Genomic DNA, 18,299 nt, shown 5'->3' on the forward strand with positions numbered 1-18,299 from the left:
CAAATGAATATTGAGCAAAATGAAGTCAATTAATATTTTAAAAGAGAAAATGAAAAAATAAAACTTAAAAAAGAATGGAGCTCATTTATTTTGAGTCGATTGATGCATCAGTACGTGAATCAAAGTAAACGAACGTAAAAAATACCCATTCAAATCGATCAGTTTTCAACTAGAGAGATTGAAACGCGTCGTATCTGTCTCAAGCCTCCGTAACTGTTTATGTTACAACTCCACATCTGCAATAAATGGTGGTGGAGCTAGAGCGGTGTTTGTCAAACCATGAGACATACCAATAATCGGTATTCTCACAAAAACATCTGTAGCATCTGAACCGTTTGACCTACAACATCGTATGACCACTCCCTGGAAAGGGGAGACCCTCACGAACACGGTGGTGTTCTCAATTTGTCTCTACGTCCCCCACAAGTGTCAGGGGACTCGTCTGAAGTCGGAACCCTCTATGTGCAAACATCTGTTTGTAGAATCCAAAATCTTTGGGCTACAAACTAATGTGACCCCACTTGTCACAATGTTCTCCGTTTTGCCCTACGTTTTCCACAAGTGTCACGGGACTAATCTGAAGGTAACAGGTACTGATTAAAATGATAGATTTTTTAACCAGGGACCTCTCGCACCCTAAGCCATAATAGTACAACTATACCAACGATCCGTTTGGTCAAAGAATTTTCACTTTCCACAAAAATGACGGTCAGGATATGAATCGATGTCTCCATGTTGCTTAAGAGCTTCACATAGCATTGGTGGTATAGTGGTGAGCATAGCTGCCTTCCAAGCAGTTGACCAGGGTTCGATTCACAGCCAATGCAGAGCATGAGATATTCACTAGTTTCAGGGGCTGGGTGTCATTTCAAGTCTATTACATTGGAATCAATGTCCTTGTTCGTGGAAGTCAGATTTGCTCTTAGTTTTTGCAGGTTTTCTAAATGAAGTGCGATATTGAGCCAACTAGTGAATATCACAATAGATACGCAGTCCATCGCCTAAACCATTCAGCCACCTCGTCCTGCACCCAAGAGGTGGCTGTTTGCAACCAGTGGCCAGAGATCTGCCTGTCTGAGCTTGTTAAAAGATCTGCAAAAGGGCTCATCCGGGATTTGAACCCGGGACCTCTCGCACCCAAAGCGAGAATCATACCACTAGACCAACGAGACTTAGACAAGAATAAAATTGTTTTGCTTTCTGCGGCAATTACAATGAGGATATCAATTGTTCTTGTCCATGGTGCTTGGAAAGATTGAACCTCATGTGAGTGTTTGTGCTATACTTGTGAGCATAGCAGTCTTCCAAACTGTTGACCAGGCTTCAGTTCAAATCTTTTGTATTTCATCTGCTGTGTCTTTCACATTCTGTCTTCTTAAGCCGCAACAGCAAACTGATGATGAGTGTTGACAAATGAATATTGAGCAAAATGAAGTCAATTAATATTTTAAAAGAGAAAATGAAAAAATAAAACTTAAAAAAGAATGGAGCTCATTTATTTTGAGTCGATTGATGCATCAGTACGTGAATCAAAGTAAACGAACGTAAAAAATACCCATTCAAATCGATCAGTTTTCAACTAGAGAGATTGAAACGCGTCGTATCTGTCTCAAGCCTCCGTAACTGTTTATGTTACAACTCCACATCTGCAATAAATGGTGGTGGAGCTAGAGCGGTGTTTGTCAAACCATGAGACATACCAATAATCGGTATTCTCACAAAAACATCTGTAGCATCTGAACCGTTTGACCTACAACATCGTATGACCACTCCCTGGAAAGGGGAGACCCTCACGAACACGGTGGTGTTCTCAATTTGTCTCTACGTCCCCCACAAGTGTCAGGGGACTCGTCTGAAGTCGGAACCCTCTATGTGCAAACATCTGTTTGTAGAATCCAAAATCTTTGGGCTACAAACTAATGTGACCCCACTTGTCACAATGTTCTCCGTTTTGCCCTACGTTTTCCACAAGTGTCACGGGACTAATCTGAAGGTAACAGGTACTGATTAAAATGATAGATTTTTTAACCAGGGACCTCTCGCACCCTAAGCCATATAAGTACAACTATACCAACGATCCGTTTGGTCAAAGAATTTTCACTTTCCACAAAAATGACGGTCAGGATATGAATCGATGTCTCCATGTTGCTTAAGAGCTTCACATAGCATTGGTGGTATAGTGGTGAGCATAGCTGCCTTCCAAGCAGTTGACCAGGGTTTGATTCCCAGCCAATGCAGAGCATGAGATATTCACTAGTTTCAGGGTCTGGGTGTCATTTCAAGTCTATTACATTGGAATCAATGTCCTTGTTCGTGGAAGTCAGATTTGCTCTTAGTTTTTGCAGGTTTTCTAAATGAAGTGCGATATTGAGCCAACTAGTGAATATCACAATAGATACGCAGTCCATCGCCTAAACCATTCAGCCACCTCGTCCTGCACCCAAGAGGTGGCTGTTTGCAACCAGTGGCCAGAGATCTGCCTGTCTGAGCTTGTTAAAAGATCTGCAAAAGGGCTCATCCGGGATTTGAACCCGGGACCTCTCGCACCCAAAGCGAGAATCATACCACTAGACCAACGAGACTTAGACAAGAATAAAATTGTTTTGCTTTCTGCGGCAATTACAATGAGGATATCAATTGTTCTTGTCCATGGTGCTTGGAAAGATTGAACCTCATGTGAGTGTTTGTGCTATACTTGTGAGCATAGCAGTCTTCCAAACTGTTGACCAGGCTTCAGTTCAAATCTTTTGTATTTCATCTGCTGTGTCTTTCACATTCTGTCTTCTTAAGCCGCGACAGCAAACTGATGATGAGTGTTGACAAATGAATATTGAGCAAAATGAAGTCAATTAATATTTTAAAAGAGAAAATGAAAAAATAAAACTTAAAAAAGAATGGAGCTCATTTATTTTGAGTCGATTGATGCATCAGTACGTGAATCAAAGTAAACGAACGTAAAAAATACCCATTCAAATCGATCAGTTTTCAACTAGAGAGATTGAAACGCGTCGTATCTGTCTCAAGCCTCCGTAACTGTTTATGTTACAACTCCACATCTGCAATAAATGGTGGTGGAGCTAGAGCGGTGTTTGTCAAACCATGAGACATACCAATAATCGGTATTCTCACAAAAACATCTGTAGCATCTGAACCGTTTGACCTACAACATCGTATGACCACTCCCTGGAAAGGGGAGACCCTCACGAACACGGTGGTGTTCTCAATTTGTCTCTACGTCCCCCACAAGTGTCAGGGGACTCGTCTGAAGTCGGAACCCTCTATGTGCAAACATCTGTTTGTAGAATCCAAAATCTTTGGGCTACAAACTAATGTGACCCCACTTGTCACAATGTTCTCCGTTTTGCCCTACGTTTTCCACAAGTGTCACGGGACTAATCTGAAGGTAACAGGTACTGATTAAAATGATAGATTTTTTAACCAGGGACCTCTCGCACCCTAAGCCATAATAGTACAACTATACCAACGATCCGTTTGGTCAAAGAATTTTCACTTTCCACAAAAATGACGGTCAGGATATGAATCGATGTCTCCATGTTGCTTAAGAGCTTCACATAGCATTGGTGGTATAGTGGTGAGCATAGCTGCCTTCCAAGCAGTTGACCATGGTTCGATTCCCAGCCAATGCAGAGCATGAGATATTCACTGGGTTTAGGGGCTGGGTGTCATTTCAAGTGTATTACATTGGAATCAATGTCCTTGTTAGTGGAAGTCAGATTTGCTCTTAGTTTTTGCAGGTTTTCTAAATGAAGTGCGATATTGAGCCAACTAGTGAATATCACAATAGATACGCAGTCCATCGCCTAAACCATTCAGCCACCTCGTCCTGCGCCCAAGAGGTAGCTGTTTGCAACCAGCGGCCAGAGATCTGCCTGTCTGAGCTTGTTAAAAGATCTGCAAAAGGGCTCATCCGGGATTTGAACCCGGGACCTCTCGCACCCAAAGCGAGAATCATACCACTAGACCAACGAGACTTAGACAAGAATAAAATTGTTTTGCTTTCTGCGGCAATTACAATGAGGATATCAATTGTTCTTGTCCATGGTGCTTGGAAAGATTGAACCTCATGTGAGTGTTTGTGCTATACTTGTGAGCATAGCAGTCTTCCAAACTGTTGACCAGGCTTCAGTTCAAATCTTTTGTATTTCATCTGCTGTGTCTTTCACATTCTGTCTTCTTAAGCCGCGACAGCAAACTGATGATGAGTGTTGACAAATGAATATTGAGCAAAATGAAGTCAATTAATATTTTAAAAGAGAAAATGAAAAAATAAAACTTAAAAAAGAATGGAGCTCATTTATTTTGAGTCGATTGATGCATCAGTACGTGAATCAAAGTAAACGAACGTAAAAAATACCCATTCAAATCGATCAGTTTTCAACTAGAGAGATTGAAACGCGTCGTATCTGTCTCAAGCCTCCGTAACTGTTTATGTTACAACTCCACATCTGCAATAAATGGTGGTGGAGCTAGAGCGGTGTTTGTCAAACCATGAGACATACCAATAATCGGTATTCTCACAAAAACATCTGTAGCATCTGAACCGTTTGACCTACAACATCGTATGACCACTCCCTGGAAAGGGGAGACCCTCACGAACACGGTGGTGTTCTCAATTTGTCTCTACGTCCCCCACAAGTGTCAGGGGACTCGTCTGAAGTCGGAACCCTCTATGTGCAAACATCTGTTTGTAGAATCCAAAATCTTTGGGCTACAAACTAATGTGACCCCACTTGTCACAATGTTCTCCGTTTTGCCCTACGTTTTCCACAAGTGTCACGGGACTAATCTGAAGGTAACAGGTACTGATTAAAATGATAGATTTTTTAACCAGGGACCTCTCGCACCCTAAGCCATAATAGTACAACTATACCAACGATCCGTTTGGTCAAAGAATTTTCACTTTCCACAAAAATGACGGTCAGGATATGAATCGATGTCTCCATGTTGCTTAAGAGCTTCACATAGCATTGGTGGTATAGTGGTGAGCATAGCTGCCTTCCAAGCAGTTGACCATGGTTCGATTCCCAGCCAATGCAGAGCATGAGATATTCACTGGGTTTAGGGGCTGGGTGTCATTTCAAGTGTATTACATTGGAATCAATGTCCTTGTTAGTGGAAGTCAGATTTGCTCTTAGTTTTTGCAGGTTTTCTAAATGAAGTGCGATATTGAGCCAACTAGTGAATATCACAATAGATACGCAGTCCATCGCCTAAACCATTCAGCCACCTCGTCCTGCGCCCAAGAGGTAGCTGTTTGCAACCAGCGGCCAGAGATCTGCCTGTCTGAGCTTGTTAAAAGATCTGCAAAAGGGCTCATCCGGGATTTGAACCCGGGACCTCTCGCACCCAAAGCGAGAATCATACCCCTAGACCAACAAGCCTTAGACAAGAATAAAATTGTTTTGCTTTCTGCGGCAATTACAATGAGGATATCAATTGTTCTTGTCCATGGTGCTTGGAAAGATTGAACCTCATGTGAGTGTTTGTGCTATACTTGTGAGCATAGCAGTCTTCCAAACTGTTGACCAGGCTTCAGTTCAAATCTTTTGTATTTCATCTGCTGTGTCTTTCACATTCTGTCTTCTTAAGCCGCAACAGCAAACTGATGATGAGTGTTGACAAATGAATATTGAGCAAAATGAAGTCAATTAATATTTTAAAAGAGAAAATGAAAAAATAAAACTTAAAAAAGAATGGAGCTCATTTATTTTGAGTCGATTGATGCATCAGTACGTGAATCAAAGTAAACGAACGTAAAAAATACCCATTCAAATCGATCAGTTTTCAACTAGAGAGATTGAAACGCGTCGTATCTGTCTCAAGCCTCCGTAACTGTTTATGTTACAACTCCACATCTGCAATAAATGGTGGTGGAGCTAGAGCGGTGTTTGTCAAACCATGAGACATACCAATAATCGGTATTCTCACAAAAACATCTGTAGCATCTGAACCGTTTGACCTACAACATCGTATGACCACTCCCTGGAAAGGGGAGACCCTCACGAACACGGTGGTGTTCTCAATTTGTCTCTACGTCCCCCACAAGTGTCAGGGGACTCGTCTGAAGTCGGAACCCTCTATGTGCAAACATCTGTTTGTAGAATCCAAAATCTTTGGGCTACAAACTAATGTGACCCCACTTGTCACAATGTTCTCCGTTTTGCCCTACGTTTTCCACAAGTGTCACGGGACTAATCTGAAGGTAACAGGTACTGATTAAAATGATAGATTTTTTAACCAGGGACCTCTCGCACCCTAAGCCATATAAGTACAACTATACCAACGATCCGTTTGGTCAAAGAATTTTCACTTTCCACAAAAATGACGGTCAGGATATGAATCGATGTCTCCATGTTGCTTAAGAGCTTCACATAGCATTGGTGGTATAGTGGTGAGCATAGCTGCCTTCCAAGCAGTTGACCAGGGTTTGATTCCCAGCCAATGCAGAGCATGAGATATTCACTAGTTTCAGGGTCTGGGTGTCATTTCAAGTCTATTACATTGGAATCAATGTCCTTGTTTGTGGAAGTCAGATTTGCTCTTAGTTTTTGCAGGTTTTCTAAATGAAGTGCGATATTGAGCCAACTAGTGAATATCACAATAGATACGCAGTCCATCGCCTAAACCATTCAGCCACCTCGTCCTGCACCCAAGAGGTGGCTGTTTGCAACCAGTGGCCAGAGATCTGCCTGTCTGAGCTTGTTAAAAGATCTGCAAAAGGGCTCATCCGGGATTTGAACCCGGGACCTCTCGCACCCAAAGCGAGAATCATACCACTAGACCAACGAGACTTAGACAAGAATAAAATTGTTTTGCTTTCTGCGGCAATTACAATGAGGATATCAATTGTTCTTGTCCATGGTGCTTGGAAAGATTGAACCTCATGTGAGTGTTTGTGCTATACTTGTGAGCATAGCAGTCTTCCAAACTGTTGACCAGGCTTCAGTTCAAATCTTTTGTATTTCATCTGCTGTGTCTTTCACATTCTGTCTTCTTAAGCCGCGACAGCAAACTGATGATGAGTGTTGACAAATGAATATTGAGCAAAATGAAGTCAATTAATATTTTAAAAGAGAAAATGAAAAAATAAAACTTCAAAAAGAATGGAGCTCATTTATTTTGAGTCGATTGATGCATCAGTACGTGAATCAAAGTAAACGAACGTAAAAAATACCCATTCAAATCGATCAGTTTTCAACTAGAGAGATTGAAACGCGTCGTATCTGTCTCAAGCCTCCGTAACTGTTTATGTTACAACTCCACATCTGCAATAAATGGTGGTGGAGCTAGAGCGGTGTTTGTCAAACCATGAGACATACCAATAATCGGTATTCTCACAAAAACATCTGTAGCATCTGAACCGTTTGACCTACAACATCGTATGACCACTCCCTGGAAAGGGGAGACCCTCACGAACACGGTGGTGTTCTCAATTTGTCTCTACGTCCCCCACAAGTGTCAGGGGACTCGTCTGAAGTCGGAACCCTCTATGTGCAAACATCTGTTTGTAGAATCCAAAATCTTTGGGCTACAAACTAATGTGACCCCACTTGTCACAATGTTCTCCGTTTTGCCCTACGTTTTCCACAAGTGTCACGGGACTAATCTGAAGGTAACAGGTACTGATTAAAATGATAGATTTTTTAACCAGGGACCTCTCGCACCCTAAGCCATATAAGTACAACTATACCAACGATCCGTTTGGTCAAAGAATTTTCACTTTCCACAAAAATGACGGTCAGGATATGAATCGATGTCTCCATGTTGCTTAAGAGCTTCACATAGCATTGGTGGTATAGTGGTGAGCATAGCTGCCTTCCAAGCAGTTGACCAGGGTTTGATTCCCAGCCAATGCAGAGCATGAGATATTCACTAGTTTCAGGGTCTGGGTGTCATTTCAAGTCTATTACATTGGAATCAATGTCCTTGTTCGTGGAAGTCAGATTTGCTCTTAGTTTTTGCAGGTTTTCTAAATGAAGTGCGATATTGAGCCAACTAGTGAATATCACAATAGATACGCAGTCCATCGCCTAAACCATTCAGCCACCTCGTCCTGCACCCAAGAGGTGGCTGTTTGCAACCAGTGGCCAGAGATCTGCCTGTCTGAGCTTGTTAAAAGATCTGCAAAAGGGCTCATCCGGGATTTGAACCCGGGACCTCTCGCACCCAAAGCGAGAATCATACCACTAGACCAACGAGACTTAGACAAGAATAAAATTGTTTTGCTTTCTGCGGCAATTACAATGAGGATATCAATTGTTCTTGTCCATGGTGCTTGGAAAGATTGAACCTCATGTGAGTGTTTGTGCTATACTTGTGAGCATAGCAGTCTTCCAAACTGTTGACCAGGCTTCAGTTCAAATCTTTTGTATTTCATCTGCTGTGTCTTTCACATTCTGTCTTCTTAAGCCGCGACAGCAAACTGATGATGAGTGTTGACAAATGAATATTGAGCAAAATGAAGTCAATTAATATTTTAAAAGAGAAAATGAAAAAATAAAACTTAAAAAAGAATGGAGCTCATTTATTTTGAGTCGATTGATGCATCAGTACGTGAATCAAAGTAAACGAACGTAAAAAATACCCATTCAAATCGATCAGTTTTCAACTAGAGAGATTGAAACGCGTCGTATCTGTCTCAAGCCTCCGTAACTGTTTATGTTACAACTCCACATCTGCAATAAATGGTGGTGGAGCTAGAGCGGTGTTTGTCAAACCATGAGACATACCAATAATCGGTATTCTCACAAAAACATCTGTAGCATCTGAACCGTTTGACCTACAACATCGTATGACCACTCCCTGGAAAGGGGAGACCCTCACGAACACGGTGGTGTTCTCAATTTGTCTCTACGTCCCCCACAAGTGTCAGGGGACTCGTCTGAAGTCGGAACCCTCTATGTGCAAACATCTGTTTGTAGAATCCAAAATCTTTGGGCTACAAACTAATGTGACCCCACTTGTCACAATGTTCTCCGTTTTGCCCTACGTTTTCCACAAGTGTCACGGGACTAATCTGAAGGTAACAGGTACTGATTAAAATGATAGATTTTTTAACCAGGGACCTCTCGCACCCTAAGCCATATAAGTACAACTATACCAACGATCCGTTTGGTCAAAGAATTTTCACTTTCCACAAAAATGACGGTCAGGATATGAATCGATGTCTCCATGTTGCTTAAGAGCTTCACATAGCATTGGTGGTATAGTGGTGAGCATAGCTGCCTTCCAAGCAGTTGACCAGGGTTTGATTCCCAGCCAATGCAGAGCATGAGATATTCACTAGTTTCAGGGTCTGGGTGTCATTTCAAGTCTATTACATTGGAATCAATGTCCTTGTTTGTGGAAGTCAGATTTGCTCTTAGTTTTTGCAGGTTTTCTAAATGAAGTGCGATATTGAGCCAACTAGTGAATATCACAATAGATACGCAGTCCATCGCCTAAACCATTCAGCCACCTCGTCCTGCACCCAAGAGGTGGCTGTTTGCAACCAGTGGCCAGAGATCTGCCTGTCTGAGCTTGTTAAAAGATCTGCAAAAGGGCTCATCCGGGATTTGAACCCGGGACCTCTCGCACCCAAAGCGAGAATCATACCACTAGACCAACGAGACTTAGACAAGAATAAAATTGTTTTGCTTTCTGCGGCAATTACAATGAGGATATCAATTGTTCTTGTCCATGGTGCTTGGAAAGATTGAACCTCATGTGAGTGTTTGTGCTATACTTGTGAGCATAGCAGTCTTCCAAACTGTTGACCAGGCTTCAGTTCAAATCTTTTGTATTTCATCTGCTGTGTCTTTCACATTCTGTCTTCTTAAGCCGCGACAGCAAACTGATGATGAGTGTTGACAAATGAATATTGAGCAAAATGAAGTCAATTAATATTTTAAAAGAGAAAATGAAAAAATAAAACTTCAAAAAGAATGGAGCTCATTTATTTTGAGTCGATTGATGCATCAGTACGTGAATCAAAGTAAACGAACGTAAAAAATACCCATTCAAATCGATCAGTTTTCAACTAGAGAGATTGAAACGCGTCGTATCTGTCTCAAGCCTCCGTAACTGTTTATGTTACAACTCCACATCTGCAATAAATGGTGGTGGAGCTAGAGCGGTGTTTGTCAAACCATGAGACATACCAATAATCGGTATTCTCACAAAAACATCTGTAGCATCTGAACCGTTTGACCTACAACATCGTATGACCACTCCCTGGAAAGGGGAGACCCTCACGAACACGGTGGTGTTCTCAATTTGTCTCTACGTCCCCCACAAGTGTCAGGGGACTCGTCTGAAGTCGGAACCCTCTATGTGCAAACATCTGTTTGTAGAATCCAAAATCTTTGGGCTACAAACTAATGTGACCCCACTTGTCACAATGTTCTCCGTTTTGCCCTACGTTTTCCACAAGTGTCACGGGACTAATCTGAAGGTAACAGGTACTGATTAAAATGATAGATTTTTTAACCAGGGACCTCTCGCACCCTAAGCCATATAAGTACAACTATACCAACGATCCGTTTGGTCAAAGAATTTTCACTTTCCACAAAAATGACGGTCAGGATATGAATCGATGTCTCCATGTTGCTTAAGAGCTTCACATAGCATTGGTGGTATAGTGGTGAGCATAGCTGCCTTCCAAGCAGTTGACCAGGGTTTGATTCCCAGCCAATGCAGAGCATGAGATATTCACTAGTTTCAGGGTCTGGGTGTCATTTCAAGTCTATTACATTGGAATCAATGTCCTTGTTCGTGGAAGTCAGATTTGCTCTTAGTTTTTGCAGGTTTTCTAAATGAAGTGCGATATTGAGCCAACTAGTGAATATCACAATAGATACGCAGTCCATCGCCTAAACCATTCAGCCACCTCGTCCTGCACCCAAGAGGTGGCTGTTTGCAACCAGTGGCCAGAGATCTGCCTGTCTGAGCTTGTTAAAAGATCTGCAAAAGGGCTCATCCGGGATTTGAACCCGGGACCTCTCGCACCCAAAGCGAGAATCATACCACTAGACCAACGAGACTTAGACAAGAATAAAATTGTTTTGCTTTCTGCGGCAATTACAATGAGGATATCAATTGTTCTTGTCCATGGTGCTTGGAAAGATTGAACCTCATGTGAGTGTTTGTGCTATACTTGTGAGCATAGCAGTCTTCCAAACTGTTGACCAGGCTTCAGTTCAAATCTTTTGTATTTCATCTGCTGTGTCTTTCACATTCTGTCTTCTTAAGCCGCGACAGCAAACTGATGATGAGTGTTGACAAATGAATATTGAGCAAAATGAAGTCAATTAATATTTTAAAAGAGAAAATGAAAAAATAAAACTTAAAAAAGAATGGAGCTCATTTATTTTGAGTCGATTGATGCATCAGTACGTGAATCAAAGTAAACGAACGTAAAAAATACCCATTCAAATCGATCAGTTTTCAACTAGAGAGATTGAAACGCGTCGTATCTGTCTCAAGCCTCCGTAACTGTTTATGTTACAACTCCACATCTGCAATAAATGGTGGTGGAGCTAGAGCGGTGTTTGTCAAACCATGAGACATACCAATAATCGGTATTCTCACAAAAACATCTGTAGCATCTGAACCGTTTGACCTACAACATCGTATGACCACTCCCTGGAAAGGGGAGACCCTCACGAACACGGTGGTGTTCTCAATTTGTCTCTACGTCCCCCACAAGTGTCAGGGGACTCGTCTGAAGTCGGAACCCTCTATGTGCAAACATCTGTTTGTAGAATCCAAAATCTTTGGGCTACAAACTAATGTGACCCCACTTGTCACAATGTTCTCCGTTTTGCCCTACGTTTTCCACAAGTGTCACGGGACTAATCTGAAGGTAACAGGTACTGATTAAAATGATAGATTTTTTAACCAGGGACCTCTCGCACCCTAAGCCATATAAGTACAACTATACCAACGATCCGTTTGGTCAAAGAATTTTCACTTTCCACAAAAATGACGGTCAGGATATGAATCGATGTCTCCATGTTGCTTAAGAGCTTCACATAGCATTGGTGGTATAGTGGTGAGCATAGCTGCCTTCCAAGCAGTTGACCAGGGTTTGATTCCCAGCCAATGCAGAGCATGAGATATTCACTAGTTTCAGGGTCTGGGTGTCATTTCAAGTCTATTACATTGGAATCAATGTCCTTGTTCGTGGAAGTCAGATTTGCTCTTAGTTTTTGCAGGTTTTCTAAATGAAGTGCGATATTGAGCCAACTAGTGAATATCACAATAGATACGCAGTCCATCGCCTAAACCATTCAGCCACCTCGTCCTGCACCCAAGAGGTGGCTGTTTGCAACCAGTGGCCAGAGATCTGCCTGTCTGAGCATGTTAAAATATCTGCAAAAGGGCTCATCCGGGATTTGAACCCGGGACCTCTCGCACCCAAAGCGAGAATCATACCCCTAGACCAACGAGACTTAGACAAGAATAAAATTGTTTTGCTTTCTGCGGCAATTACAATGAGGATATCAATTGTTCTTGTCCATGGTGCTTGGAAAGATTGAACCTCATGTGAGTGTTTGTGCTATACTTGTGAGCATAGCAGTCTTCCAAACTGTTGACCAGGCTTCAGTTCAAATCTTTTGTATTTCATCTGCTGTGTCTTTCACATTCTGTCTTCTTAAGCCGCGACAGCAAACTGATGATGAGTGTTGACAAATGAATATTGAGCAAAATGAAGTCAATTAATATTTTAAAAGAGAAAATGAAAAAATAAAACTTCAAAAAGAATGGAGCTCATTTATTTTGAGTCGATTGATGCATCAGTACGTGAATCAAAGTAAACGAACGTAAAAAATACCCATTCAAATCGATCAGTTTTCAACTAGAGAGATTGAAACGCGTCGTATCTGTCTCAAGCCTCCGTAACTGTTTATGTTACAACTCCACATCTGCAATAAATGGTGGTGGAGCTAGAGCGGTGTTTGTCAAACCATGAGACATACCAATAATCGGTATTCTCACAAAAACATCTGTAGCATCTGAACCGTTTGACCTACAACATCGTATGACCACTCCCTGGAAAGGGGAGACCCTCACGAACACGGTGGTGTTCTCAATTTGTCTCTACGTCCCCCACAAGTGTCAGGGGACTCGTCTGAAGTCGGAACCCTCTATGTGCAAACATCTGTTTGTAGAATCCAAAATCTTTGGGCTAAAAAACTAATGTGACCCCACTTGTCACAATGTTCTCCGTTTTGCCCTACGTTTTCCACAAGTGTCACGGGACTAATCTGAAGGTAACAGGTACTGATTAAAATGATAGATTTTTTAACCAGGGACCTCTCGCACCCTAAGCCATAATAGTACAACTATACCAGCGATCCGTTTGGTCAAAGAATTTTCACTTTCCACAAAAATGACGGTCATGATATGAATCGATGTCTCCATGTTGCTTAAGAGCTTCACATAGCATTGGTGGTATAGTGGTGAGCATAGCTGCCTTCCAAGCAGTTGACCAGGGTTTGATTCCCAGCCAATGCAGAGCATGAGATATTCACTAGTTTCAGGGGCTGGGTGTCATTTCAAGTCTATTACATTGGAATCAATGTCCTTGTTTGTGGAAGTCAGATTTGCTCTTAGTTTTTGCAGGTTTTCTAAATGAAGTGCGATATTGAGCCAACTAGTGAATATCACAATAGATACGCAGTCCATCGCCTAAACCATTCAGCCACCTCGTCCTGCACCCAAGAGGTGGCTGTTTGCAACCAGTGGCCAGAGATCTGCCTGTCTGAGCTTGTTAAAAGATCTGCAAAAGGGCTCATCCGGGATTTGAACCCGGGACCTCTCGCACCCAAAGCGAGAATCATACCACTAGACCAACGAGACTTAGACAAGAATAAAATTGTTTTGCTTTCTGCGGCAATTACAATGAGGATATCAATTGTTCTTGTCCATGGTGCTTGGAAAGATTGAACCTCATGTGAGTGTTTGTGCTATACTTGTGAGCATAGCAGTCTTCCAAACTGTTGACCAGGCTTCAGTTCAAATCTTTTGTATTTCATCTGCTGTGTCTTTCACATTCTGTCTTCTTAAGCCGCGACAGCAAACTGATGATGAGTGTTGACAAATGAATATTGAGCAAAATGAAGTCAATTAATATTTTAAAAGAGAAAATGAAAAAATAAAACTTCAAAAAGAATGGAGCTCATTTATTTTGAGTCGATTGATGCATCAGTACGTGAATCAAAGTAAACGAACGTAAAAAATACCCATTCAAATCGATCAGTTTTCAACTAGAGAGATTGAAACGCGTCGTATCTGTCTCAAGCCTCCGTAACTGTTTATGTTACAACTCCACATCTGCAATAAATGGTGGTGGAGCTAGAGCGGTGTTTGTCAAACCATGAGACATACCAATAATCGGTATTCTCACAAAAACATCTGTAGCATCTGAACCGTTTGACCTACAACATCGTATGACCACTCCCTGGAAAGGGGAGACCCTCACGAACACGGTGGTGTTCTCAATTTGTCTCTACGTCCCCCACAAGTGTCAGGGGACTCGTCTGAAGTCGGAACCCTCTATGTGCAAACATCTGTTTGTAGAATCCAAAATCTTTGGGCTACAAACTAATGTGACCCCACTTGTCACAATGTTCTCCGTTTTGCCCTACGTTTTCCACAAGTGTCACGGGACTAATCTGAAGGTAACAGGTACTGATTAAAATGATAGATTTTTTAACCAGGGACCTCTCGCACCCTAAGCCATAATAGTACAACTATACCAACGATCCGTTTGGTCAAAGAATTTTCACTTTCCACAAAAATGACGGTCATGATATGAATCGATGTCTCCATGTTGCTTAAGAGCTTCACATAGCATTGGTGGTATAGTGGTGAGCATAGCTGCCTTCCAAGCAGTTGACCAGGGTTTGATTCCCAGCCAATGCAGAGCATGAGATATTCACTAGTTTCAGGGGCTGGGTGTCATTTCAAGTCTATTACATTGGATTCAATGTCCTTGTTCGTGGAAGTCAGATTTCCTCTTAGTTTTTGCAGGTTTTCTAAATGAAGTGCGATATTGAGCCAACTAGTGAATATCACAATAGATACGCAGTCCATCGCCTAAACCATTCAGCCACCTCGTCCTGCGCCCAAGAGGTGGCTGTTTGCAACCAGTGGCCAGAGATCTGCCTGTCTGAGCTTGTTAAAAGATCTGCAAAAGGGCTCATCCGGAATTTGAACCCGGGACCTCTCGCAACCAAAGCAAGAATCATACCCCTAGACCAACGAGACTTAGACAAGAATAAAATTGTTTTGCTTTCTGCGGCAATTACAATGAGGATATCAATTGTTCTTGTCCATGGTGCTTGGAAAGATTGAACCTCAAGTGAGTGTTTGTGCTATACTTGTGAGCATAGCAGTCTTCCAAACTGTTGACCAGGCTTCAGTTCAAATCTTTTGTATTTCATCTGCTGTGTCTTTCACATTCTGTCTTCTTAAGCCGCGACAGCAAACTGATGATGAGTGTTGACAAATGAATATTGAGCAAAATGAGGTCAATTAATATTTTAAAAGAGAAAATGAAAAAATAAAACTTAAAAAAGAATGGAGCTCATTTATTTTGAGTCGATTGATGCATCAGTACGTGAATCAAAGTAAACGAACGTAAAAAATACCCATTCAAATCGATCAGTTTTCAACTAGAGCGATTGAAACGCGTCGTATCTGTCTCAAGCCTCCGTAACTGTTTATGTTACAACTCCACATCTGCAATAAATGGTGTTGGAGCTAGAGCGGTGTTTGTCAAACCATGAGACATACCAATAATCGGTATTCTCACAAAAACATCTGTAGCATCTGAACCGTTTGACCTACAACATCGTATGACCACTCCCTGGAAAGGGGAGACCCTCACGAACACGGTGGTGTTCTCAATTTGTCTCTACGTCCCCCACAAGTGTCAGGGGACTCGTCTGAAGTCGGAACCCTCTATGTGCAAACATCTGTTTGTTGAATCCAAAATCTTTGGGCTACAAACTAATGTGACCCCACTTGTCACAATGTTCTCCGTTTTGCCCTACGTTTTCCACAAGTGTCACGGGACTAATCTGAAGGTAACAGGTACTGATTAAAATGATAGATTTTTTAACCAGGGACCTCTCGCACCCTAAGCCATAATAGTACAACTATACCAACGATCCGTTTGGTCAAAGAATTTTCACTTTCCACAAAAATGACTCTCAGGATATGAATCGATGTCTCCATGTTGCTTAAGAGCTTCACATAGCATTGGTGGTATAGTGGTGAGCATAGCTGCCTTCCAAGCAGTTGACCAGGGTTTGATTCCCAGCCAATGCAGAGCATGAGATATTCACTAGTTTCAGGGGCTGGGTGTCATTTCAAGTCTATTACATTGGAATCAATGTCCTTGTTCGTGGAAGTCAGATTTGCTCTTAGTTTTTGCAGGTTTTCTAAATGAAGTGCGATATTGAGCCAACTAGTGAATATCACAATAGATACGCAGTCCATCGCCTAAACCATTCAGCCACCTCGTCCTGCACCCAAGAGGTGGCTGTTTGCAACCAGTGGCCAGAGATCTGCCTGTCTGAGCTTGTTAAAAGATCTGCAAAAGGGCTCATCCGGGATTTGAACCCGGGACCTCTCGCACCCAAAGCGAGAATCATACCACTAGACCAACGAGACTTAGACAAGAATAAAATTGTTTTGCTTTCTGCGGCAATTACAATGAGGATATCAATTGTTCTTGTCCATGGTGCTTGGAAAGATTGAACCTCATGTGAGTGTTTGTGCTATACTTGTGAGCATAGCAGTCTTCCAAACTGTTGACCAGGCTTCAGTTCAAATCTTTTGTATTTCATCTGCTGTGTCTTTCACATTCTGTCTTCTTAAGCCGCGACAGCAAACTGATGATGAGTGTTGACAAATGAATATTGAGCAAAATGAAGTCAATTAATATTTTAAAAGAGAAAATGAAAAAATAAAACTTAAAAAAGAATGGAGCTCATTTATTTTGAGTCGATTGATGCATCAGTACGTGAATCAAAGTAAACGAACGTAAAAAATACCCATTCAAATCGATCAGTTTTCAACTAGAGAGATTGAAACGCGTCGTATCTGTCTCAAGCCTCCGTAACTGTTTATGTTACAACTCCACATCTGCAATAAATGGTGGTGGAGCTAGAGCGGTGTTTGTCAAACCATGAGACATACCAATAATCGGTATTCTCACAAAAACATCTGTAGCATCTGAACCGTTTGACCTACAACATCGTATGACCACTCCCTGGAAAGGGGAGACCCTCACGAACACGGTGGTGTTCTCAATTTGTCTCTACGTCCCCCACAAGTGTCAGGGGACTCGTCTGAAGTCGGAACCCTCTATGTGCAAACATCTGTTTGTAGAATCCAAAATCTTTGGGCTACAAACTAATGTGACCCCACTTGTCACAATGTTCTCCGTTTTGCCCTACGTTTTCCACAAGTGTCACGGGACTAATCTGAAGGTAACAGGTACTGATTAAAATGATAGATTTTTTAACCAGGGACCTCTCGCACCCTAAGCCATAATAGTACAACTATACCAACGATCCGTTTGGTCAAAGAATTTTCACTTTCCACAAAAATGACGGTCATGATATGAATCGATGTCTCCATGTTGCTTAAGAGCTTCACATAGCATTGGTGGTATAGTGGTGAGCATAGCTGCCTTCCAAGCAGTTGACCAGGGTTTGATTCCCAGCCAATGCAGAGCATGAGATATTCACTAGTTTCAGGGGCTGGGTGTCATTTCAAGTCTATTACATTGGATTCAATGTCCTTGTTCGTGGAAGTCAGATTTCCTCTTAGTTTTTGCAGGTTTTCTAAATGAAGTGCGATATTGAGCCAACTAGTGAATATCACAATAGATACGCAGTCCATCGCCTAAACCATTCAGCCACCTCGTCCTGCGCCCAAGAGGTGGCTGTTTGCAACCAGTGGCCAGAGATCTGCCTGTCTGAGCTTGTTAAAAGATCTGCAAAAGGGCTCATCCGGAATTTGAACCCGGGACCTCTCGCAACCAAAGCAAGAATCATACCCCTAGACCAACGAGACTTAGACAAGAATAAAATTGTTTTGCTTTCTGCGGCAATTACAATGAGGATATCAATTGTTCTTGTCCATGGTGCTTGGAAAGATTGAACCTCAAGTGAGTGTTTGTGCTATACTTGTGAGCATAGCAGTCTTCCAAACTGTTGACCAGGCTTCAGTTCAAATCTTTTGTATTTCATCTGCTGTGTCTTTCACATTCTGTCTTCTTA

At 41.9% G+C, this 18,299-nt stretch overlaps 10 non-coding genes across 10 annotated transcripts; all 10 read right to left on the minus strand.

The window, feature by feature from the left end:
- Nucleotides 1-1,100: 1,100 nt before the first annotated feature.
- trnap-ugg (transfer RNA proline (anticodon UGG)) lies at nucleotides 1,101-1,172 on the minus strand. Its single transcript has one exon. It is a non-coding gene; the product is annotated as a tRNA-Pro (tRNA).
- Nucleotides 1,173-2,510: 1,338 nt separating this feature from the next.
- On the minus strand, nucleotides 2,511-2,582 carry trnap-ugg (transfer RNA proline (anticodon UGG)). The gene has a single exon. It is a non-coding gene; the product is annotated as a tRNA-Pro (tRNA).
- A 1,338-nt stretch (nucleotides 2,583-3,920) lies between these two features.
- On the minus strand, nucleotides 3,921-3,992 carry trnap-ugg (transfer RNA proline (anticodon UGG)). The gene has a single exon. It is a non-coding gene; the product is annotated as a tRNA-Pro (tRNA).
- Nucleotides 3,993-5,330: 1,338 nt separating this feature from the next.
- Nucleotides 5,331-5,402, minus strand: trnap-ugg (transfer RNA proline (anticodon UGG)). The gene has a single exon. It is a non-coding gene; the product is annotated as a tRNA-Pro (tRNA).
- A 1,338-nt stretch (nucleotides 5,403-6,740) lies between these two features.
- Nucleotides 6,741-6,812, minus strand: trnap-ugg (transfer RNA proline (anticodon UGG)). Its single transcript has one exon. It is a non-coding gene; the product is annotated as a tRNA-Pro (tRNA).
- A 1,338-nt stretch (nucleotides 6,813-8,150) lies between these two features.
- Nucleotides 8,151-8,222, minus strand: trnap-ugg (transfer RNA proline (anticodon UGG)). The gene has a single exon. It is a non-coding gene; the product is annotated as a tRNA-Pro (tRNA).
- A 1,338-nt stretch (nucleotides 8,223-9,560) lies between these two features.
- Nucleotides 9,561-9,632, minus strand: trnap-ugg (transfer RNA proline (anticodon UGG)). Its single transcript has one exon. It is a non-coding gene; the product is annotated as a tRNA-Pro (tRNA).
- Nucleotides 9,633-10,970: 1,338 nt separating this feature from the next.
- trnap-ugg (transfer RNA proline (anticodon UGG)) lies at nucleotides 10,971-11,042 on the minus strand. The gene has a single exon. It is a non-coding gene; the product is annotated as a tRNA-Pro (tRNA).
- Nucleotides 11,043-13,791: 2,749 nt separating this feature from the next.
- On the minus strand, nucleotides 13,792-13,863 carry trnap-ugg (transfer RNA proline (anticodon UGG)). The gene has a single exon. It is a non-coding gene; the product is annotated as a tRNA-Pro (tRNA).
- A 2,748-nt stretch (nucleotides 13,864-16,611) lies between these two features.
- Nucleotides 16,612-16,683, minus strand: trnap-ugg (transfer RNA proline (anticodon UGG)). The gene has a single exon. It is a non-coding gene; the product is annotated as a tRNA-Pro (tRNA).
- Between the last annotated feature and the right edge of the window lie 1,616 nt (nucleotides 16,684-18,299).

Source organism: Salmo salar, unplaced genomic scaffold (assembly GCF_965601325.2).
Source record: "Salmo salar unplaced genomic scaffold, fSalSal1 ptg000588l, whole genome shotgun sequence".
Taxonomy (NCBI): Eukaryota; Metazoa; Chordata; class Actinopteri; order Salmoniformes; family Salmonidae; genus Salmo; species Salmo salar.